Here is a 25,044-nt window from a genome sequence, read left to right as displayed (position 1 = left end):
AAAAGGCATGTCTTCATAGTATGATTCTCTTTGACGAAGTATTTAGCAACAAAAAATTGTTTCAAAATTTGTACCATGTTTCAATATTTTTAAAATTAGGGGGAGTCAAAAACATGTTTACTCTTTCCTTTACCCAAGGTATTGTCCAGCTAAGTTTTCCTAGAAAATGTTTTTAATGCTTTAGCTTATAATAGGTGCTTATGCAATTTTTTCTAACAAAGTTTTAACAGAGCACGTTTCCATTTGATACACATCTAGTGCATAGTGTTGTTAATAAATTAACAAAGTGTCCCCACCAAAAGAATACGGTGGAACTTGCAACTTATGAAATACCCATTCAATTTATTGCGAGTTTTGATATTCCTATTTATATTATTTTTAGCCTATCATTGTTGAAGCCCTATAGATTGAAGCCATATACAAGCTTATGAGATACAAGTAGAAAGAAGAATTATCATCTCATTTTGTGTCTTAATTTTTCTCCTATCTTTTGTTCTTACTGTTATTTCTTTTAGTTTTAAAACAAGATTGTAACTCTTTTTATATATTTGAAATGTAACATACTTTTCGCTACTAGAAAGGGGGGGAGGGGCAGAGAAGGGTAAAAAGAAATTGAAAATTACAATAATTACAATATTTTTTCTTATTAGATCCATTGCATGATAATTTATTTAAAATTACACAAAAAAAATCCCACCATTTCATTCAACTGTTGGAGTGTGTAGATTCTAAGACTATGGAAATGGAGGTGCGTTTGAAAGGCAAGTACAAAGGTTATTAATGCAGCTATAGTTGGGGCACACGGCACAAATACCCTGACAGTCTTCGGTTTTGCTGCATCTACACGAAATAACAGGTCCTCTTGCCTCCGCCATCATCTCTGAAGTGCAACAAAAATTCCCTTGTGTTGAATTAAACAAAACATAATATTCATACCAAAGGAAAGAAAAGAGTGCATAAGAAGAAACTAACGAGTTGCAAAGATTAAGATGACAAGAAATATAAACAAATTGAATGAAAACTTTGCCATCTCTTTATATCTAATTAACTATGTTGGTGGAAATTTATAGCTTATGGATTTAAAATATATAGTATCTTATTTTGTGTTGCATGGAGGAATAATAATTTCTTTGGATTCTTTGAGATTATTACGTTTTATTTTTTCCTTATGAAATTATGTCTAAAAGGAAAGTAAATCAAAAAACATCTTTGAGAAGATTTATGGGGATTTTGTTTATCGATTATAATTATTTTGTTCTAAGTGTAGTCATGGAAATTAATGTTACCAAATGGAATGCATGATGCCAATAAGTTGATTATTAGTCCAACCGCTTAGAAACAAATGGGAAATATGTTCCAACTCTTTTTATTTGTGGTCTAGCGTAAGAAAAGATTAAATTATTTTTTCTTGGTAGACAGTTATTTTAAATAATTTTCAAATATTAAAATACTAAAAGCATTAAAATTCGGAGATAATCTTGAGAAAGCGCACAAAAAACACAAGCCTTCCTACACAACCTCTTATATGAGTTTGGAAATAATATTAACTATTGTATCAAAATAAAAACTTTAAAGTTATTTAATGGGGTTGAACTGAGCCAAGAAATTCCATCTCAATCTCCATAGAAACCTAGAGAATTGAATGCTCCAATATAACTTCATTGAGTTTAACTTTTAAAATTTAAACTTGATACAAGATAAAGATTAAACTGCTTTAATTAGCTTTACTAAATTTAATTAGGCTTGTTTATTTGATAAGACTTGATTTGGATTCTCATACTTGACATCATGCTCAATTTTGTGTTCCAAATCAAGTTCAAACAAAATTGGAATTGGAATTAGAATTAGAATTAGAATTGAACATATTTGATGCATAGTATTTTATCTTTACTAATTTTGTATAAACACAATATAACTAAATAAAAGTATATTATACACAATTATAGCGCAATTAATGTATTTTTATTGTATTCACGTATATATCATATCAAGTTCTTGTTCATCAATTTAGTTGGTAACAATTTATCTCTTCTTTTGTTTGAAGTAAAACCACTTTTTTTCCCTTAAATATGGCAAATTTATAAGTTCAAATTAAATATTTTAATTCAACTCAAATCAACATGAAATAATCTATGTGAAGATGAATGAAAATATGGTTTTAGTACTTTATGGCATTGAAATTGTAACCTCCCAAATTGGCCTAGACGGTAGGCCTCGAGTTCGGAGATTACATCGACCACCGTGATGGCCTAGTGCAATCGAAGATTTTAAATAGTCACATTAAAACATTTTATTTATCTTTACAAAGACTCATCTATTTTTAGAAAACAAAACATGGGCATATAAAATACAATTAAACTAATATTTTTCTTGTAAAAGGTGATAACTATTGGAAACATAGTTACATTCTATTTATTAGACAAAATTTAATTATGACCTTTCAGCGGAAAAATGGCTTTTCCTGAGTTTTACTAACATCTATATTTCATGCATATTTAATTGAAATCCATATTTCATCATCTTAAAAACAACAATTTATATGTCATGCTTGCAATATAAAACCAAAACCTAAATATGAATCCAATGGCAGAAAATAAATAATACAGTACAGTTCCAAAATAACATAAATTTTAAAATAAGCATAACAATACTTTCATAACATTAAAACTTGTTCGAGCCCTCCACATGTCGCATCCTAACCTGGTGGGTTATCTATAAGGATGGGAACTAAAGGGCATTGAGCTATGAAGCTCTGTGTGAGTTCAGTCACAAGAAAATCAAAATAAAACAACAAAACAATAAGGCACATGAATTAGCAATCGTGAGATTAAAGACAACCATAAAGCACCTCAGACAACGTTTTTCACATAAAACGCTTCACTTCGTTATATTGGTATTCACAATTTTATATGCACATGCTTATGAATGCATTGAAGTTTCAAATTAACAGAAAAGTCCTACCCAAATCCGCTACACACCTCACGTATGAATTCCCCGGAACTCGTCTAACATATCACTCCGGATTGTAGATGAGCCACCACTGATTTGCAGATAAACTACGCCCACTTTGGACAGTGACCAACTTCGGACGTACTAGAATCCAGAGTGTGAATATTGCTAAAAGTATATATTGAACTGAGGCGGTGTCCTCAAGTATACGAGTCAGGTTGTAATATAGTTTTACAACGAAGTAGGTGAGTACTCGAGGATCGTACCCAAGGGAGACAAGTACTAAATTAATATTTACCTAAACGCAAATAGATCTAATTACTAATTTAAATAAATTATAGTAAGATGACCATAAAGTGAAAAACAATTGTTTTTATAAGAAAAGAAATAAACTTGCATAAAATAAAAAAGATGGAGAACTAATATGTGATTCACTAAAATCTAAGCATGAGTGATTAGCTCGCTTCAGTGGTCATAACTAAATCCTATTTTTGGTTCTACTCAATCAATTAGCCGCTAACCTAGTAGGATCTCTCGATCTTCCACTAAACTAATGAGTTGGCAACAACTACTTATCTTTCGACCTCACAGTCCAGACCAACTTGAGGTAAGAGGTCCATGGATAGGTAATACCAATTTTGGGTTAATTCTCACCTAGATGACTTCCTAGGTTTGTCAGGCCGAAGGTTTAAGTTCTTCCTATCCCAAGCAGCGGATCGCTAAGTAATAAAATTTAGAAGAAAATTAGTTTATTTTTTAAATTTCTAAACATCACAATCATTTAAATAAAGTATTTAAAATTCAAAATCATGGGTGGGAGCAATTGGTATCTTGGGCTCGCTACAAGGATAATAAAACTATCACTACAGTTAAAATGTCAAAATTTGTTGCAAGAGATTGTGAATAAATGGAAACAAACAACCAAGGTTTATGATGTACAAAAGAGTTATTGGAAAATGAACCTAGAGTATACAATGAAACTCAATGGTTATCATTGTAATTAAAACGACATGTCTTCATAGTATGATTCTCTTGGACGAAGTATTTAGCATCAAAAAATTGTTTCAAAATTTGTACCATGTTCAATATTTTTAAAATTAGGGTGAGTCTAAAACATGTTTACTCTTTCCTTTACCCAAGGTATTGTCCAGCTAAGTTTTCCTAGAAAATGTTTTTAATGTTTTAGCTTATAATAGGTGCTTATGCAATTTTTTCTAACAAAGTTTTAACAGAGCACGTTTCCATTTGATACATATCTAGTGCATAGTGTTGTTAATAAATTAACAAAGTGTCCCCACCAAAAGAATACGGTGGAACTTGCAACTTATGAAATACCCATTCAATTTATTAAGTAGTTTTGATATTCCTATTTATATTATTTTTAGCCTATCATTGTTGAAGCCCTATAGATTGAAGCCATATACAAGCTTATGAGATACAAGTAGAAAGAAGAATTATCATCTCATTTTGTGTCTTAATTTTTCTCCTATCTTTTGTTCTTACTGTTATTTCTTTTAGTTTTAAAACAAGATTGTAACTCTTTTTATATATTTGAAATGTAACATACTTTTCGCTACTAGAAAGGGGAGGGCAGAGAAGGGTAAAAAGAAATTGAAAATTACAATAATTACAATATTTTTTCTTATTAGATCCATTGCATGATAATTTATTTAAAATTACACAAAAAAAATCCCACCATTTCATTCAACTGTTGGAGTGTGTAGATTCTAAGACTATGGAAATGGAGGTGCGTTTGAAAGGCAAGTACAAAGGTTATTAATGCAGCTATAGTTGGGGCACACGGCACAAATACCCTGACAGTCTTCGGTTTTGCTGCATCTACACGAAATAACAGGTCCTCTTGCCTCCGCCATCATCTCTGAGTCTGCAACAAAAATTCCCTTGTGTTGAATTAAACAAAAACATAATATTCATACCAAAGGAAAGAAAAGAGCTGCATAAGAAGAAACTAACGAGTTGCAAAGATTAAGATGACAGCAAATATAAACAAATTGAATGAAAACTTTGCCATCTCTTTATATCTAATTAACTATGTTGGTGGAAATTTATAGCTTATGGATTTAAAATATATAGTATCTTATTTTGTGTTGCATGGAGGAATAATAATTTCTTTGGATTCTTTGAGATTATTACGTTTTTATTTTTTTCCTTATGAAATTATGTCTAAAAGGAAAGTAAATCAGCAAAACATCTTTGAGAAGATTTATGGGGATTTTGTTTACTGATTATAATTATTTTGTTCTAAGTGTAGTCATGGAAATTAATGTTACCAAATCTGGAATGCATGATGCCAATAAGTTGATTATTAGTCCAACCGTTTAGAAACAAATGGGAAATATGTTCCAACTCTTTTTATTTGTGGTCTAGCAGAAGAAAAGATTAAATTATTTTTTTCTTGGTAGACAGTTATTTTAAATAATTTTCAAATATTAAAATACTAAAAGCATTAAAATTCTGGAGATAGTACTGAGAGAAAGCAGACAAAAAAACCTGAAGCCTTCCTACACAACCTCTTATATGAGTTTGGAAATAATATTAACTATTGTATCAAAATAAAAACTTTAAAGTTATTTAATGGGGTTGAACTGAGCCAAGAAATTCCATCTCAATCTCCATAGAAACCTAGAGAATTGAATGCTCCAATATAACTTCATTGAGTTTAACTTTTAAAATTTAAACTTGATACAAGATAAAGATTAAACTGCTTTAATTAGCTTTACTAAATTTAATTAGGCTTGTTTATTTGATAAGACTTGATTTGGATTCTCATACTTGACATCATGCTCAATTTTTGTGTTCCAAATCAAGTTCAAACAAAAATTGGAATTGGAATTAGAATTAGAATTAGAATTGAACATATTTGATGCATAGTATTTTATCTTTACTAATTTTGTATAAACACAATATAACTAAATAAAAAGTATATTATACACAATTATAGCGCAATTAATGTATTTTTATTGTATTCACGTATATATCATATCAAGTTCTTGTTCATCAATTTAGTTGGTAACAATTTATCTCTTCTTTTTGTTTGAAGTAAAACCACTTTTTTTTCCCTTAAATATGGCAAATTTATAAGTTCAAATTAAATATTTTAATTCAACTCAAATCAACATGAAATAATCTATGCTGAAGATGAATGAAAATATGGTTTTAGTACTTTATGGCATTGAAATTGTAACCTCCCCAAATTGGCCTAGACGGTAGGCCCGAGTTCGGGAGATTACATCGACCACCGTGATGGCCTAGTGCAATCGAAGATTTTAAATAGTCACATTAAAACATTTTATTTATCTTTACAAAGACTCTGTCTATTTTTAGAAAACAAAACATGGGCATATAAAATACAATTAAACTAATATTTTTCTTGTAAAAGGTGATAACTATTGGAAACATAGTTACATTCTATTTATTAGACAAAATTTAATTATGACCTTTCAGCGGAAAAATGGCTTTTCCTGAGTTTTACTAACATCTATATTTCATGCATATTTAATTGAAATCCATATTTCATCATCTTAAAAACAACAATTTATATGTCATGCTTGCAATATAAAACCAAAACCTAAATATGAATCCAATGGCAGAAAATAAATAATACAGTACAGTTCCAAAATAACATAAATTTTAAAATAAGCATAACAATACTTTCATAACATTAAAACTTGTTCGAGCCCTCCACATGTCGCATCCTAACCTGGTGGGTTATCTATAAGGATGGGAACTAAAGGGCATTGAGCTATGAAGCTCTGTGTGAGTTCAGTCACAAGAAAATCAAAATAAAACAACAAAACAATAAGGCACATGAATTAGCAATCGTGAGATTAAAGACAACCATAAAGCACCTCAGACAACAGCTTTTTCACATAAAACGCTTCACTTCGTTATATTGGTATTCACAATTTTATATGCACATGCTTATGAATGCATTGAAGTTTCAAATTAATGAAAAGTCCTACCCAAATCCGCTACACACCTCACGATGAATTCCCGAACTCGCCTAACATATCACTCCGGATTGTAGATGAGCCACCACTGATTTGCAGATAAACTACGCCCACTTTGGACAGTGACCAACTTCGGACGTACTAGAATCCAGAGTGTGAATATTGCTAAAAGTATATATTGAACTGAGGCGGTGTCCTCAAGTATACGAGTCAGGTTGTAATATAGTTTTACAACGAAGTAGGTGAGTACTGAGGATCGTACCCAAGGGAGACAAGTACTAAATTAATATTTACCTAAACGCAAATAGATCTAATTACTAATTTAAATAAATTATAGTAAGATGACCATAAAGTGAAAAACAATTGTTTTTATAAGAAAAGAAATAAACTTGCATAAAATAAAAAAGATGGAGAACTAATATGTGATTCACTAAAATCTAAGCATGAGTGATTAGCTCGCTTCAGTGGTCATAACTAAATCCTATTTTTGGTTCTACTCAATCAATTAGCCGCTAACCTAGTAGGATCTCTCGATCTTCCACTAAACTAATGAGTTGGCAACAACTACTTATCTTTCGACCTCACAGTCCAGACCAACTTGAGGTAAGAGGTCCATGGATAGGTAATACCAATTTTGGGTTAATTCTCACCTAGATGACTTCCTAGGTTTGTCAGGCCGAAGGTTTAAGTTCTTCCTATCCCAAGCAGCGGATCGCTAAGTAATAAAATTTAGAAGAAAATTAGTTTATTTTTTAAATTTCTAAACATCACAATCATTTAAATAAAGTATTTAAAATTCAAAATCATGGGTGGGAGCAATTGGTATCTTGGGCTCGCTACAAGGATAATAAAACTATCACTACAGTTAAAATGTCAAAATTTGTTGCAAGAGATTGTGAATAAATGGAAACAAACAACCAAGGTTTATGATGTACAAAAGAGTTATTGGCAAATGAACCTAGAGTATACAATGAAACTCAATGGTTATCGTTGTAATTAAAAGGCATGTCTTCATAGTATGATTCTCTTTGACGAAGTATTTAGCAACAAAAATTGTTTCAAAATTTGTACCATGTTTCAATATTTTTAAAATTAGGGAGTCAAAACATGTTTACTCTTTCCTTTACCCAAGGTATTGTCCATTAAGTTTTCCTAGAAAATGTTTTTAATGCTTTAGCTTATAATAGGTGCTTATGCAATTTTTCTAACAAAGTTTTAACAGAGCACGTTTCCATTTGATACACATCTAGTGCATAGTGTTGTTAATAAATTAACAAAGTGTCCCCACCAAAAGAATACGGTGGAACTTGCAACTTATGAAATACCCATTCAATTTATTGCGAGTTTTGATATTCCTATTTATATTATTTTTAGCCTATCATTGTTGAAGCCCTATAGATTGAAGCCATATACAAGCTTATGAGATACAAGTAGAAAGAAGAATTATCATCTCATTTTGTGTCTTAATTTTTCTCCTATCTTTTGTTCTTACTGTTATTTCTTTTAGTTTTAAAACAAGATTGTAACTCTTTTTATATATTTGAAATGTAACATACTTTTCGCTACTAGAAAGGGGGGGAGGGGCAGAGAAGGGTAAAAAGAAATTGAAAATTACAATAATTACAATATTTTTTCTTATTAGATCCATTGCATGATAATTTATTTAAAATTACACAAAAAAATCCCACCATTTCATTCAACTGTTGGAGTGTGTAGATTCTAAGACTATGGAAATGGAGGTGCGTTTGAAAGGCAAGTACAAAGGTTATTAATGCAGCTATAGTTGGGGCACACGGCACAAATACCTCAGACAGATCTTGGTTTTGTTTGCATCTACACGAAATAACAGTCCTCTTGCCTCCGCCATCATCTCTGAGTCTGCAACAAAAATTCCCTTGTGTTGAATTAAACAAAAACATAATATTCATACCAAAGGAAAGAAAAGAGCTGCATAAGAAGAAACTAACGAGTTGCAAAGATTAAGATGACAGCAAATATAAACAAATTGAATGAAAACTTTGCCATCTCTTTATATCTAATTAACTATGTTGGTGGAAATTTATAGCTTATGGATTTAAAATATATAGTATCTTATTTTGTGTTGCATGGAGGAATAATAATTTCTTTGGATTCTTTGAGATTATTACGTTTTATTTTTTCCTTATGAAATTATGTCTAAAAGGAAAGTAAATCAGCAAAACATCTTTGAGAAGATTTATGGGGATTTTGTTTACTGATTATAATTATTTTGTTCTAAGTGTAGTCATGGAAATTAATGTTACCAAATCTGGAATGCATGATGCCAATAAGTTGATTATTAGTCCAACCGTTTAGAAACAAATGGGAAATATGTTCCAACTCTTTTTATTTGTGGTCTAGCAGAAGAAAAGATTAAATTATTTTTTTCTTGGTAGACAGTTATTTTAAATAATTTTCAAATATTAAAATACTAAAAGCATTAAAATTCGGAGATAGTACCTTGAGAAAGCGCAAAAAACACTGAAGCCTTCCTACACAACCTCTTATATGAGTTTGGAAATAATATTAACTATTGTATCAAAATAAAAACTTTAAAGTTATTTAATGGGGTTGAATCGAGCCAAGAAATTCCATCTCAATCTCCATAGAAACCTAGAGAATTGAATGCTCCAATATAACTTCATTGAGTTTAACTTTTAAAATTTAAACTTGATACAAGATAAAGATTAAACTGCTTTAATTAGCTTTACTAAATTTAATTAGGCTTGTTTATTTGATAAGACTTGATTTGGATTCTCATACTTGACATCATGCTCAATTTTGTGTTCCAAATCAAGTTCAAACAAAATTGGAATTGGAATTAGAATTAGAATTAGAATTGAACATATTTGATGCATAGTATTTTATCTTTACTAATTTTGTATAAACACAATATAACTAAATAAAAAGTATATTATACACAATTATAGCGCAATTAATGTATTTTTATTGTATTCACGTATATATCATATCAAGTTCTTGTTCATCAATTTAGTTGGTAACAATTTATCTCTTCTTTTTGTTTGAAGTAAAACCACTTTTTTTCCCTTAAATATGGCAAATTTATAAGTTCAAATTAAATATTTTAATTCAACTCAAATCAACATGAAATAATCTATGTGAAGATGAATGAAAATATGGTTTTAGTACTTTATGGCATTGAAATTGTAACCTCCCCAAATTGGCCTAGACGGTAGGCCCGAGTTCGGGAGATTACATCGACCACCGTGATGGCCTAGTGCAATCGAAGATTTTAAATAGTCACATTAAAACATTTTATTTATCTTTACAAAGACTCATCTATTTTAGAAAACAAAACATGGGCATATAAAATACAATTAAACTAATATTTTTCTTGTAAAAGGTGATAACTATTGGAAACATAGTTACATTCTATTTATTAGACAAAATTTAATTATGACCTTCAATGAAAAATGGCTTTTCCGAGTTTTACTAACATCTATATTTCATGCATATTTAATTGAAATCCATATTTCATCATCTTAAAACAACAATTTATATGTCATGCTTGCAATATAAAACCAAAACCTAAATATGAATCCAATGGCGTAAAATAAATAATACAAGAGTTCCAAAATAACATAAATTTTAAAATAAGCATAACAATACTTTCATAACATTAAAACTTGTTCGAGCCTCCACATGTCGCATCCTAACTCGTGGGTTATCTATAAGGATGGGAACTAAAGGGCATTGAGCTATGAAGCTCTGTGTGAGTTCAGTCACAAGAAAATCAAAATAAAACAACAAAACAATAAGTCACATGAATTAGCAATCGTGAGATTAAAGACAACCATAAAGCACCTCAGATTAACAGTTTTTCACATAAAACGCTTCACTTCGTTATATTGGTATTCACAATTTTATATGCACATGCTTATGAATGCATTGAAGTTTCAAATTAACAGAAAAGTCCTACCCAAATCCGCTACACACCTCACGTATGAATTCCCCGGAACTCGTCTAACATATCACTCCGGATTGTAGATGAGCCACCACTGATTTGCAGATAAACTACGCCCACTTTGGACAGTGACCAACTTCGGACGTACTAGAATCCAGAGTGTGAATATTGCTAAAAGTATATATTGAACTGAGGCGGTGTCCTCAAGTATACGAGTCAGGTTGTAATATAGTTTTACAACGAAGTAGGTGAGTACTGAGGATCGTACCCAAGGAGACAAGTACTAAATTAATATTTACCTAAACGCAAATAGATCTAATTACTAATTTAAATAAATTATAGTAAGATGACCATAAAGTGAAAAACAATTGTTTTTATAAGAAAAGAAATAAACTTGCATAAAATAAAAAAGATGGAGAACTAATATGTGATTCACTAAAATCTAAGCATGAGTGATTAGCTCGCTCAAAGGTCATAACTAAATCCTATTTTTGGTTCTACTCAATCAATTAGCCGCTAACCTAGTAGGATCTCTCGATCTTCCACTAAACTAATGAGTTGGCAACAACTACTTATCTTTCGACCTCACAGTCCAGACCAACTTGAGGTAAGAGGTCCATGGATAGGTAATACCAATTTTGGGTTAATTCTCACCTAGATGACTTCCTAGGTTTGTCAGGCCGAAGGTTTAAGTTCTTCCTATCCCAAGCAGCGGATCGCTAAGTAATAAAATTTAGAAGAAAATTAGTTTATTTTTTAAATTTCTAAACATCACAATCATTTAAATAAAGTATTTAAAATTCAAAATCATGGGTGGGAGCAATTGGTATCTTGGGCTCGCTACAAGGATAATAAAACTATCACTACAGCTTAAAATGTCAAAATTTGTTGCAAGAGATTATGAATAAATGGAAACAAACAACCAAGGTTTATGATGTACAAAAGAGTTATTGGCAAATGAACCTAGAGTATACAATGAAACTCAATGGTTATCGTTGTAATTAAAAGGCATGTCTTCATAGTATGATTCTCTTTGACGAAGTATTTAGCAACAAAAATTGTTTCAAAATTTGTACCATGTTTCAATATTTTTAAAATTAGGGAGTCAAAACATGTTTACTCTTTCCTTTACCCAAGGTATTGTCCAGCTAAGTTTTCCTAGAAAATGTTTTTAATGCTTTAGCTTATAATAGGTGCTTATGCAATTTTTTCTAACAAAGTTTTAACAGAGCACGTTTCCATTTGATACACATCTAGTGCATAGTGTTGTTAATAAATTAACAAAGTGTCCCCACCAAAAGAATACGGTGGAACTTGCAACTTATGAAATACCCATTCAATTTATTGCGAGTTTTGATATTCCTATTTATATTATTTTTAGCCTATCATTGTTGAAGCCCTATAGATTGAAGCCATATACAAGCTTATGAGATACAAGTAGAAAGAAGAATTATCATCTCATTTTGTGTCTTAATTTTCTCCTATCTTTTGTTCTTACTGTTATTTCTTTTAGTTTTAAAACAAGATTGTAACTCTTTTATATATTTGAAATGTAACATACTTTTCGCTACTAGAAAGGGGGAGGCGAGAAGGGTAAAAGAAATTGAAAATTACAATAATTACAATATTTTTCTTATTAGATCCATTGCATGATAATTTATTTCAAATTACACAAAAAATCCCACCATTTCATTCAACTGTTGGAGTGTGTAGATTCTAAGACTATGGAAATGGAGGTGCGTTTGAAAGGCAAGTACAAAGGTTATTAATGCAGCTATAGTTGGGGCACACGGCGTAAATACCCTGACAGTCTTCGGTTTTGCTGCATCTACACGAAATAACAGGTCCTCTTGCCTCCGCCATCATCTCTGAGTCTGCAACAAAAATTCCCTTGTGTTAAATTAAACAAAAACATAATATTCATACCAAAGGAAAGAAAAGAGCTGCATAAGAAGAAACTAACGAGTTGCAAAGATTAAGATGACAGCAAATATAAACAAATTGAATGAAAACTTTGCCATCTCTTCATATCTAATTAACTATGTTGGTGGAAATTTATAGCTTATGGATTTAATATATATAGTATCTTATTTTGTGTTGCATGGAGGAATACTAATTTCTGTGGATTCTTTGAGATTATTACGTTTTATTTTTTCCTTATGAAACTATGTCTAAAAGGAAAGTAAATCGAAAAACATCCTTGAGAAGATTTATGGGGATTTTGTTTACTAATTATCATTATTTTGTTCTAAGTGTAGTCATGGAAATTAATGTTACCAAATCTGGAATGCATGATGCCAATAAGTTGATTATTAGTCCAACCGTTTAGAAACAAATGGGAAATATGTTCCAATTTTTTTATTTGTGGTCTAGGAGAAGAAAAGATTAAATTATATTTTTCTTACTAGTCAAAATTTTTTTTTATAATTTTCAAATATTAAAATACTAAAAGCATTAAAATTTTGGAGATAGTACTGAGAGAAAGCAGACAAAAAACCTGACCCTTTCCTACACAACCACTTATATGAGTTTGGAAATAATATTAACTATTGTATCAAAATAAAAAATTTAAAGTTATTTAATGGGGTTGAACTGATCCAAGAAATTCAATCTCAATCTCCATAGAAACCTAGAGAATTGAATGCTCCAATATAACTTCATTGAGTTTCACTTTTAAAATATAAACTTGTTACAAGATAAAGATTAAACTGCTTTAATTAGCTTTGCTAAATTTAATTAGGCTTGTTTATTTATAAGACTTGAGTTGGATTCTCATACTTGACGCCATGCTCAATTTTTGTGTTCCAAATCAAGTTCAAACTCAAATTGGAATTGGAATTAGAATTAGAATTAGAATTGAGCATATTTGATGCATAGCATTTTATCTTTACTAATTTTGTACAAACACAATATAACTAAATAAAAGGATATTATACACAATTGTAGCGCAATTAATGTATTGTTATTGTATTCACGTATATATCATATCAAGTTCTTGTTCATCAATTTAGTTGGTAACAATTTTTCTCTTCTTTTTGTTTGAAGTAAAATCACTTTTTTTTCTTTACAAATGGAAAATTTATAAGTTCAAATTAAATATTTTAATTCAACTCAAATCAACATGAAATAATCTATGCTACAGATGATTTAAAAGATGTTTTTAGTACTTTATGCCATTGAAATTGTAACCTCCCCAATTGGGCCAAGACGGTAGGCCCGAGTTCGGGAGATTACATCGGCGACCGTGATAGCCCAGTGCAATCGAAGATTTTAAATAATCACATTAAAACATTTTTTTTATCTTTACAAAGACTCTTTCTATTTTTAGAAAACAAATCATGGGTACAAAAAATACAATTAAACTAATATTTTTCTTGTAAAAGGTGATAACTATTGGAAACATAGTTACATTCTAGTTATTAGACAAAATTTAATTATGACCTTTCAGCGAAAAAATGGCTTTTCCTGAGTATTATTAGCATCTTAAAAACAATTTTTATGTCATGCTTGCAATATAAAACCAAAACCTAAATATGAATCCAATGCCAGAAAATAAATAATACAGTACAGTTCCGAAATAACATAAATTTTAAAATAAGCATAATAATACTTTCATAACATTAAAACTTTTTCGAGCCTTCTATATGTCGCATCCTAACCTATTGGGTTATCTATAAGGATGGGAACTAAAGGGTAGTGAGCTATGAAGCTCAGTGTGAGTTGAGTCACAAGAAAACCAAAATAAAACAACAAACCAACAAGGCACATGAATTAGCAATCTTGAGATTAAAGACAACCATAAAGCACCTCATATTAACGGTTTTTCACATAAAACGCTTCACTTCACTATAATGGTATTCACAAATTTATATGCACATGCTTATGAATGCATTGAAGTTTCAAATTAACAGAAAAGTCCTACCCAAATCCGCTACACACCTCACGTATCAATTCCCCAGAACTCGTCTAACATATCACTCCGGATTGTAGACGGGCCACCACTTATTTGCAGATAAACTACGCGCCACTTTGGAAAGTGACCGCCTTCGGAAGTACTAGAATCCAAAGTGTGAATATTGCTAAAAGTATATATTGAATTGAGGCGGTGTCCTCAAGTATACGAGTCAGGTTGTAATATAGTTTTACAACGAAGTAGGTGAGTACTCGAGGATCGTACCCAAGAGAGACAAGTACTAAATTAATATTAACCTAAACGCAAATAGATCTAATTACTAATTTAAATAAATTATAGTACGAAGATCATAAAGTGAAAAATAGTTATTTTTATAAGAAAAGAAATAAACTTGCATAAAATAAAAAAGATGGAGAACTAATATGTGATTCAATAAAATCTAAGCATGAGTGATTAGCTCACTTCAGTGGTCATAACTAAATCCTATTTTTGGTTCTACTCAATCAATTAGCCGCTAACCTAGTAGGATCTCTCGATCTTCCACTAAACTAATGAGTTGGCAATAACTACTTATCTTTCGACCTCACAGTCCAGACCAACTTGAGGTAAGAGGTTCATGGATAGGCAATACCAATTTTGGGTTAATTCTCACCTACATGACTTCCTAGGTTTGTCAGGCCTAGGGTTTAAGTTCTTCCTATCCCAAGCAGTGGATCGCTAAGTAATAAAATTTAGAAGAAAATTAGTTTATTTTTTAAATTTCTAAACATCAAAATCATTTAAATAAAGTATTTAAAATTCAAAATCATGGGTGGGAGCAGTTGGTATCTTGGGCTCGCTACAAGGCTAATAAAACTATCACTACAGTTAAAATGTCAAAATTTGTTGCAAGAGATTGTGAATAAATGGAAACAAACAACCAAGGCTATCCACGGAGGAGCTCAACTTCATGAACGATGTTATCAGACCTGAAAAGAGAGGTTACAAAAAAGCTAAAAGTGATTGTTTGATTTTAAGTTCATAAAAGTACATCCAATTTGACTAATGAAATAAATAGAGGGGAAATACCTAAAGATGGCCTCATTGACACAATAGGTAAAAGTGTAGGACTTATAGAAAATGTGCACATTGCATCTCCCAAAATAAGAGTTACAAGATATACACACTCTTGTCTAACCATGGCCATAAAGATCCTAAAAACAAGAAAGAAGATGATGAGATATAATGTTGATAAAATTAATGGCACTCCATTCAATAGATTCTATGTATTTCCAAAATTAACTTAAGGAAAAAATACTACAACAAGCATATAAAGGGTGTAATAGCCCGATTTTTAGAAATGTTAAAAACAGTGGTACGAGACCACCAAGTTCAGAAAAGAAGCTCGTAAGTTTTATTATTTAATAATTACGGGTCAAATATGATTTTTAAGAGATTTTTGAATTAGTAATCAGTATTTTATAAAAATTTATTAAGTTAAGAAATTGTGGAAAAGAGGTATCGAGACCTCGATGTCATAAATCAACCATAAATATTTTTATAAATATTTACGGAGTGTCAAGATGGTAGTGTTAAAGTTTCGTCAGAAAATTTTAACGTTTCGGCAGTCAATTAATTTAAAAGAACTAAATTGAAAAGATGCAAAACTTGCTAAAGTTATTAAATAGCTTAACAATTGAATAAGAAAGGACTAAAGTAGTAAATGGACTAACTTAAGTGGCAGAGGCGGCATACCGTTAAAAAAAATCAAAGATTTTTATGTATTTAAGGACAAAATTGGAATTACAATAAAGTTTATGTGGCCAAAATTTATTTTAAGGATTTCAAGTCCATTTCTTCTTGAAATTTCGGTGGGAAATAGCCATGGATGAGGGCTTAGAGTTGATATCCCATATTTTAGCTTCAAGTAAGTGTAATTCTTACTTTTTCCTTGAAATTTTTATATTTTTAGACTTTTGCAATTAGGTCCAACCTAGTATTCTACTAATTTCTCATTTTGTTGAAATTTTAGAAAGATACCATTGATAAGTTCATATGATTTTTGTTATTTGATGATGAAATTGATATGTTAATGGATGTTTAAAGGCATTTTATTAAAGAATTTTGGATGAAAACATGTTTTACGGAATAAGTTGAAAAGTATTGAAATTGTGGAAAAATTTTGAAATTTCATGGAATCCATGGGCTGTTATTGATATGTATGAGAATTATTAGGCTTGGATCAAGGATTAAATTGCAAGAAAATTATTTTCAGAGCCTAGGGACGAAATTTTCATGTGTTAAAAGTTTAGGGTCAAAATGGTAATTAATATGTTGCACTAAAACAGTTTTGGGCAGCAGCAGTGTGCCAACTTTGAAAAATCACCAAAAATCGTGGGAATCGAATTAGAAGATGATTAAAATATGAAATTAAATCTTATTGAGTCTAGTTTCTCATAGAAGAAACAGTATAAGGAATGAAATTGTAAATTATGATTTATAATAAATTTTGTGAGACAATGCAGAATGATTTCGGGTTTCCCTGTTCTGACTTTTGAAAATCATAAAAAATTGAATAAAAATAATTATGAGTTATAATTCATATGCTTAGAATCCTGAGTCTATTTTCAAAGAAAATAAACTGAAACATCATCCGAATTCTGTACAATTAGATAATTCATTTTTAGTGAAGAGTGATCAGAACTGTTAGACAACGAAACAGGGGAATGTTTAAAGAATAAACTGTTTGATTTGGCTGAACTAAAAATTCTAAAAATTTTATGGTAAGAAGATACATGAGTCTAGTTTCAAGAAAAATTATCGGATCTTAATTTGGAGCTCTGTAGCTCCAGATAAAAATAATTTTGTGATTGTAACTTGACTAGACAGCTTTGAATTTAAATATAAGTGAATAGTGAAATTATGTATAATGCTATTTAAGTGTGTTATAAGCATCAAGGATGTGGAATGGAGAGGAGGAGGAGGACAATAAAATATATGAATGTATTGTGTATAAATGGTTATATGCCCGAATATAATCGGCCAATGGTAAATTGAATGGTAAATACGTTTTGGTATTGAAAGAATTATTGTAGTATTGAAAAGCATTTGATCAAATGTTTAAGAAATTTAGTCATGGTATATATATATGTGTGTGTGGTAATTTTGATATATGAATGTATTTTGGTTGTGGATTGATCATGATGATAAAGGTTAGGTATATTTGGTCTATTAAGTGACATAATTGAGAAATATAATAGGTGGATCATTCTATGTGTGAGATGATGGTATAATTTGGCTTGGTTAAGTAAGTTAAAAGGATGATTACATCATTGAGGTTGCATTGATTAATTCGGTTTATGTGATGGAAATGTCAAGTACATTTGTCTTTGGTGCGTGATGATTATTTAATGCCATGAGAATTTTTTTATTGGTGAGGTTTAAAATGTATATATATTTTGTTATATAACTTGTTTTGTAATTTATTTGACAAATGATAAAAATTAACTAGGTTACTATGTGAGGCGAATTATGATTTGGGTAGCACATCTATATTCTGCAGTAATAGATAAAATATATTTATGTCATAGGTGAATGGTTAAACACTTGGGCTAGTTTAAGGTGTATATTTAGTAAGGTTAGTTGGTAATGAAATAACATGTTTTGATTTAACATCGAATAGAGAAAATTTGTACTATTTTTGTGGCTAATATCGACAGTTGTATGGGAGATGAATGGATAATGTATATGTGACACTTAACTTATAAGATATTGATTAATTGATATATTACAATAGTTAAATAGGAAAATGTGACGACATGAGAATATGTAATTATACGGATCAATTCAGGTACTCGTGATGAAATCAATAAGTAAGCGGAAATTTTTAAATTCATATGACGAGGAAAGGAAAGATTGTGAGTATATTGGGTTACGTAAACCCTAATTAGCGAATCAAGAATAACAATTTGAGAGTTTTAGTTTTGATGAAATTTTTCAACTCGTTTTAATATGGTTAAAAGTGTATGTGTTCTGGTAATACCTCGTATCCTATTCTGACATCGAATACAGGTAAGGGGTGTTACAAAGGGTAGGAAACCAAAATGAGAAAAGAAGAAGAAAAACTAGAAGAGAGCGATCTCAAATTGAAACAACAATAATAGCCTTTAATTGGGCCGAATGACACTCCAATGTATTCAAAACCTGCAAGAGTCAAACCATATTGGTAATGACTATTAAAGTCACAGTGATGTCAAGAAAGACTCTATATGTGTTTCAATAAGAATAAAGAAACCATACAACTATCTATCAGGTGGTCTACATGAACATCCTTGCAACGGTGTAAGAAAGAGAGAAAGGATGTAGAAATCTCCAAAGCCAGGAGGCTAAATTTAATATACAATTTTCCTTAAGTCATATGCAATAGTAAGGTATCATGTCCGCATAAGAAAAATGTTGATTGTGGATATAAAAAAAACTTATAAGAAATTAATGGAGGCTTTAATGCATGTATTAATGTCACTTTATTTAAAGTTTTATTAGCCCCCACCTATATTATGATGTGCAAAAGAGTTATTGGCAAATGAACCTAGAGTATACAATGAAACTCAATGGTTATCATTGTAATTAAAAAGGCATGTCTTCATCGTATGATTCTCTTTGACGAATTATTTAGCAACAAAATATTGTTTCAAAATTTCTACCATGTTTCAATATTTTTAAAATTAGGGGGAGTCTAAAACATGTTTACTCTTTCCTTTACCCAAGGTATTGTCCAGCTAAGTTTTCCTAGAAAATGATTTTAATGTTTTAGCTTATAATAGGTGCTTATGCAATTTTTTCTAATAAAGTTTTAACAAAGCACATTTCCATTTGATACACATCTAGTCCATAGTGTTGTTAATAAATTAACAAAGTGTCCCCACCAAAAGAATACGGTGGAACTTGCAACTTATGAAATACCCATTCAATTTATTGCGAGTTTTGATATTCCTATTTATATTATTTTTAGCCTATCATTGTTGAAGCCCTATAGATTGAAGCCATATACAAGCTTATGAGATACAAGTAGAAAGAAGAATTATCATCTCATTTTGTGTCTTCATTTTCTCCTATCTTTTGTTCTTAATGTTATTTCTTTTAGTTTTAAAACAAGATTGTAACTCTTTTATATATTTGAAATGTAACATACTTTTCGCTACTAGAAAGAGGGGAAGGGGCAGAGAAGGGTAAAAAGAAAATTAAAATTACAATAATTACAATATTTTTTCTTATTAGATCCATTGCACGATAATTTATTTCAAATTACACAAAACAATCCCACCATTTCATTCAAGTGTTGGAGTGTGTAGATTCTAAGACTATGGAAATGGAGGTGCGTTTGAAAGGCAAGTACAAAGGTTATTAATGCAACTATAGTTGGGGCACGCGCTAATACCCGACAGCAGTCTTGGTTTTGCTTTGCATCTACACGAAATAACAGTCCTCTTGCCTCCGCCATCATCTCTGAGTCTGCAACAAAAATTCCCTTGTGTTAAATTAAACAAAAACATAATATTCATACCAAAGGAAAGAAAAGAGCTGCATAGGAAGAAACTAACGAGTTGCAAAGATTAAGATGACAGCAAATATAAACAAATTGAATGAAAACTTTGCCATCTCTTTATATCTAATAAACTATGTTGGTGGAAATTTATAAGTTATGGATTTAATATATATAGTATCTTATTTTGTGTTGCATGGAGGAATACTAATTTCTTTGGCTTCTTTGAGATTATTATGGTTTTATTTGTTTCCTTATGAAACTATGTCTATAAGGAAAGTAAATCAGCAAAACATCCTTGAGAAGATTTATGGGGATTTTGTTTACTAATTATCATTATTTTGTTCTAAGTGTAGTCATGGAAATTAATGTTACCAAATCTGGAATGCATGATGCCAATAAGTTGATTATTAGTCCAACCGTTTAGAAACAAATGGGAAATATGTTCCAATTTTTTTTATATGTGGTCTAGGAGAAGAAAAGATTAAATTATATTTTTCTTGCTAGACAATTTTTTTTAATAATTTTCAAATATTAAAATACTAAAAGCATTAAAATTTGGGAGATAGTACTGAGAGAAAGCAGACAAAAAAACCTAACCCCTTCCTACACAACCACTTATATGAGTTTGGAAATAATATTAACTATGGTATCAAAATAAAAAATTTAAAGTTATTTAATGGGGTTGAACTGAGCCAAGAAATTCAATCTCAATCTCCATAGAAACCTAGAGAATTGAATGCTCCAATATAACTTCATTGAGTTTAACTTTTAAAATATAAACTTGATACGAGATAAAGATTAAACTCCTTTAATTAGCTTTACTAAATTTAATTAGGCTTGTTTATTTGATAAGACTTGAGTTGGATTCTCATACTTGACATCATGCTCAATTTTTGTGTTTCAAATCAAGTTCAAACTCAAATTGGAATTGGAATTAGAATTAGAATTAGAATTAGAATTGAACATATTTGATGCATAGTATTTTATCTTTACTAATTTTGTACAAACACAATATAACTAAATAAAAGGATATTATACACAATTGTAGCGCAATTAATGTATTTTTATTGTATTCACGTATATATCATATCAAGTTCTTGTTCATCAATTTAGTTGGTAACAATTTATCTCTTCTTTTTGTTTGAAGTAAAACCACTTTTTTCCCTTAAATATGGCTAATTTATAAGTTCAAAGTAAGTATTTTAATTCAACTCAAATCAACAAGAAATAATATATGCTGAAGATGATTGAAAATATTGTTTTAGTACTTCATGGCATTGAAATTGTAACCTCCCAAATTGGCCTAGACAGAAGTGGAAGTTCGAGATTACATCGGCCACCGTGATGGCCTAGTGCAATCAAGATTTTAAATAGTCACACTAAAACAATTTTTATCTTTACAAAGACTTTGTCTATTTTAGAAAATAAATCATGGGTATATAAAATACAATTAAACTAATATTTTTCTTGTAAAAGGTGATAACTATTGGAAACATAGTTACATTCTAGTTATTAGACAAAATTTAATTATGACCTTCAATGAAAAATGGCTTTTCCCGAGTTTTACTAACATCTATATTTCATGCATATTTAATTGAAATCCATATTTCATCATCTTAAAAACAACAATTTATATGTCATGCTTGCAATATAAAACCAAAACCTAAATATGAATCCAATGCCAGAATATAAATAATACAGTACAGTTCCGAAATAACATAAAATTTAAAATAAGCATAACAATATTTTCATAACATTAAAACTTTTTCGAGTCCTCCATATGTCGCATCCTAACCTGGTGGGTTATCTATAAGGATGGGAACTAAAGGGCATTGAGCTATGAAGCTCAATGTGAGTTCAGTCACAAGAAAATCAAAATAAAACAACAAACCAATAAGGCACATTAATTAGCAATCCTGAGATTAAAGACAACCATGAAGCACCCCAGATTAACGGTTTTTCACATAAAACGCTTCACTTCACTATATTGGTATTCACAATTTTATATGCACATGCTTATGAATGCATTGAAGTTTCAAATTAACAGAAAAGTCCTACCCAACTCTACTACACACCTCACGTAAGAATTCCCCAGAACTCGTCTAACATATCACTCCGGATTGTAGACGAGCCACCACTGATTTGCAGATAAACTACGCGCCACTTTGGAAAGTGACCGCCTTCAGGCATACTAGAATCTAGAGTGTGAATATTGCTAAAAGTATATATTGAATTGAGGCGGTGTCCTCAAGCATACGAGTCAGGTTGTAATATAGTTTTACAATGAAGTAGGTGAGTACTCGAGGATCGTACCCAAGGGAGACAAGTACTAAATTAATATTAACCTAAACGCAAATAGATCTAATAACTAATTTAAATAAATTATAGTACGATGATCATAAAGTGAAAAACAATTGTTTTTATAAGAAAACAAATAAACTTGCATAAAATAAAAAAGATGGAGAACTAACATGTGATTCAATAAAATCTAAGCATGACTGATTAGCTCGCTTCAGTGGTCATAACTAAATCCTATTTTTGGTTCTACTCAATCAATTAGCCGCTAACCTTGTAGGATCTCTCGATCTTCCACTAAACTAATGAGTTGGCAACAACTACTTATCTTTCGACCTCACATGTCCTAAAAACAAGCACCAACTTGAGGTAAGAGGTTCATGGATAGGCAATACCAATTTTGGGTTAATTCTCACCTACATGACTTCCTAGGTTTATCGTGCCTAGGGTTTAAGTTCTTCCTATCCCAAGCAAAGGATCGCTAAGTAATAAAATTTAGAAGAAAATTAGTTTATTTTTTAAAATTTCTAAACATCAAAAAATATTGTTAATAAATTAACAAAGTGTCCCCACCAAAAGAATACTCTAGTGGAAATTGCAACTTATGAAATACCCATTCAATTTATTAAGTAGTTTTGATATTCCTATTTATATTATTTTTAGCCTATCATTGTTGAAGCCCTATAGATTGAAGCCATATACAAGCTTATGAGATACAAGTAGAAAGAAGAATTATCATCTCATTTTGTGTCTTAATTTTTCTCCTATCTTTTGTTCTTATTGTTATTTCTTTTAGTTTTAAAACAAGATTGTAACTCTTTTATATATTTGAAATGTAACATACTTTTCGCTACTAGAAAGGGGGAGGGAGAGAAGGGTAAAAAGAAAATTAAAATTACAATAATTAAAATATTTTTTCTTATTAGATCCATTGCACGATAATTTATTTCAAATTACAGAAAAAAATCCCACCATTCCATTCAAGTGTTGGAGTGTGTAGATTCTAAGACTATGGAAATGGAGGTGCGTTTGAAAGGCAAGTACAAAGGTTATTAATGCAGCTATAGTTGGGGCACGCGCAAATACCCCAGACAGTCTTTCTTTTGTTGCATCTACACGAAATAACAGTCCTCTTGCCTCCGCCATCATCTCTGAGTCTGCAACAAAATTCCCTTGTGTTAAATTAAATAAAACATAATATTCATACCAAAGGAAAGAAAAGAGTCTGCATAGGAAGAAACTAACGAGTTGCAAAGATTAAGATGACAAGAAATATAAACAAATTGAATGAAAACTTTTCCATCTCTTTATATCTAATTAACTATGTTGGTGGTAATTTATAGCTTATTGATTTAATATATATAGTATCTTATTTTGTGTTGCATGGAGGAATACTAATTTCTTTGGATTCTTTGAGATTATTACGTTTTATTTTTTCCTTATGAAACTATGTCTAAAAGGAAAGTAAATCAGCAAAATATCCTTGAGAAGATTTATGGGGATTTTGTTTACTAATTATCATTATTTTATTCTAAGTGTAGTCATGGAAATTAATGTTACCAAATCTGGAATGCATGATGCTAATAAGTTGATTATTAGTCCAACCGTTTAGAAACAAATGGGAAATATGTTCCAATTTTTTTTATTTGTGGTCTAGGAGAAGAAAAGATTAAATTATATTCTTCTCGCTAGACAAATTTTTTTTTAATAATTTTCAAATATTAAAATACTAAAAGCATTAAAATTTGGGAGATAGTACTGAGAGAAAGCAGACAAAAAAACCTGACCCCTTCCTACACAACCACTTATATGAGTTTGGAAATAATATAAACTATTGTATTAAAATAAAAATTGAAAGTTATTTAATGGGGTTGAACTGATCCAAGAAATTCAATCTCAATCTCCATAGAAACCTAGAGAATTGAATGCTCCAATATAACTTCATTGAGTTTAACTTTTAAAATATAAACTTGATATGAGATAAAGATTAAACTACTTTAATTAGCTTTACTAAATTTAATTAGGCTTGTTTATTTGATAAGACTTGAGTTGGATTCTCATACTTGACATCATGCTCAATTTTTGTGTTCCAAATCAAGTTCAAACTCAAATTGGAATTGGAATTAGAATTAGAATTAGAATTAGAATTAGAATTGAACATATTTGATGTATAGTATTTTATCTTTACTAATTTTGTGCAAACATAATATAACTAAATAAAAGGATATTATACACAATTGTAGTGCAATTAATGTATTTTTATTTTATTCGGTATATATCATATCAAGTTCTTGTTGATCAATTTAGTTGGTAACAATTTTCTCTTCTTTTTGTTTGAAGTAAAATCACTTTTTCTTTATTTAAATATGGCAAATTTATCAAATTAAATATTTTAATTCAACTCAAATCAACATGAAATAATCTATGCCTAAGATGATTGAAAATATGG

General features: G+C 30.2%; 2 long non-coding RNA genes across 3 annotated transcripts; both read right to left on the bottom strand.

Moving 5' to 3' along the window:
• Positions 1 to 4,573: 4,573 nt before the first annotated feature.
• Positions 4,574 to 5,273, bottom strand: LOC105764327 (uncharacterized). Its single transcript, XR_001124608.2, has 2 exons — positions 4,924 to 5,273; positions 4,574 to 4,834 (listed from the first exon to the last, which is right to left on the bottom strand). It is a non-coding gene; the product is annotated as an uncharacterized LOC105764327 (long non-coding RNA).
• A 3,251-nt stretch (positions 5,274 to 8,524) lies between these two features.
• On the bottom strand, positions 8,525 to 20,449 carry LOC105764322 (uncharacterized). Of its 2 annotated transcripts, none has more exons than XR_008191852.1 (3): positions 20,356 to 20,449; positions 12,666 to 12,737; positions 8,525 to 8,725 (listed from the first exon to the last, which is right to left on the bottom strand). It is a non-coding gene; the product is annotated as an uncharacterized LOC105764322 (long non-coding RNA). The 2 variants fall into 2 exon arrangements; XR_008191853.1 differs by lacking the exon at positions 20,356 to 20,449 and adding an exon at positions 12,827 to 12,915.
• Positions 20,450 to 25,044: the final 4,595 nt, after the last annotated feature.

The sequence above is a fragment of the Gossypium raimondii genome, chromosome 12, assembly GCF_025698545.1.
Source record: "Gossypium raimondii isolate GPD5lz chromosome 12, ASM2569854v1, whole genome shotgun sequence".
Lineage (NCBI taxonomy): Eukaryota > Viridiplantae > Streptophyta > Magnoliopsida > Malvales > Malvaceae > Gossypium > Gossypium raimondii.
Note: the sequence above shows the minus strand (reverse complement) of the source record. Positions and strands in the feature narration are given on the sequence as shown.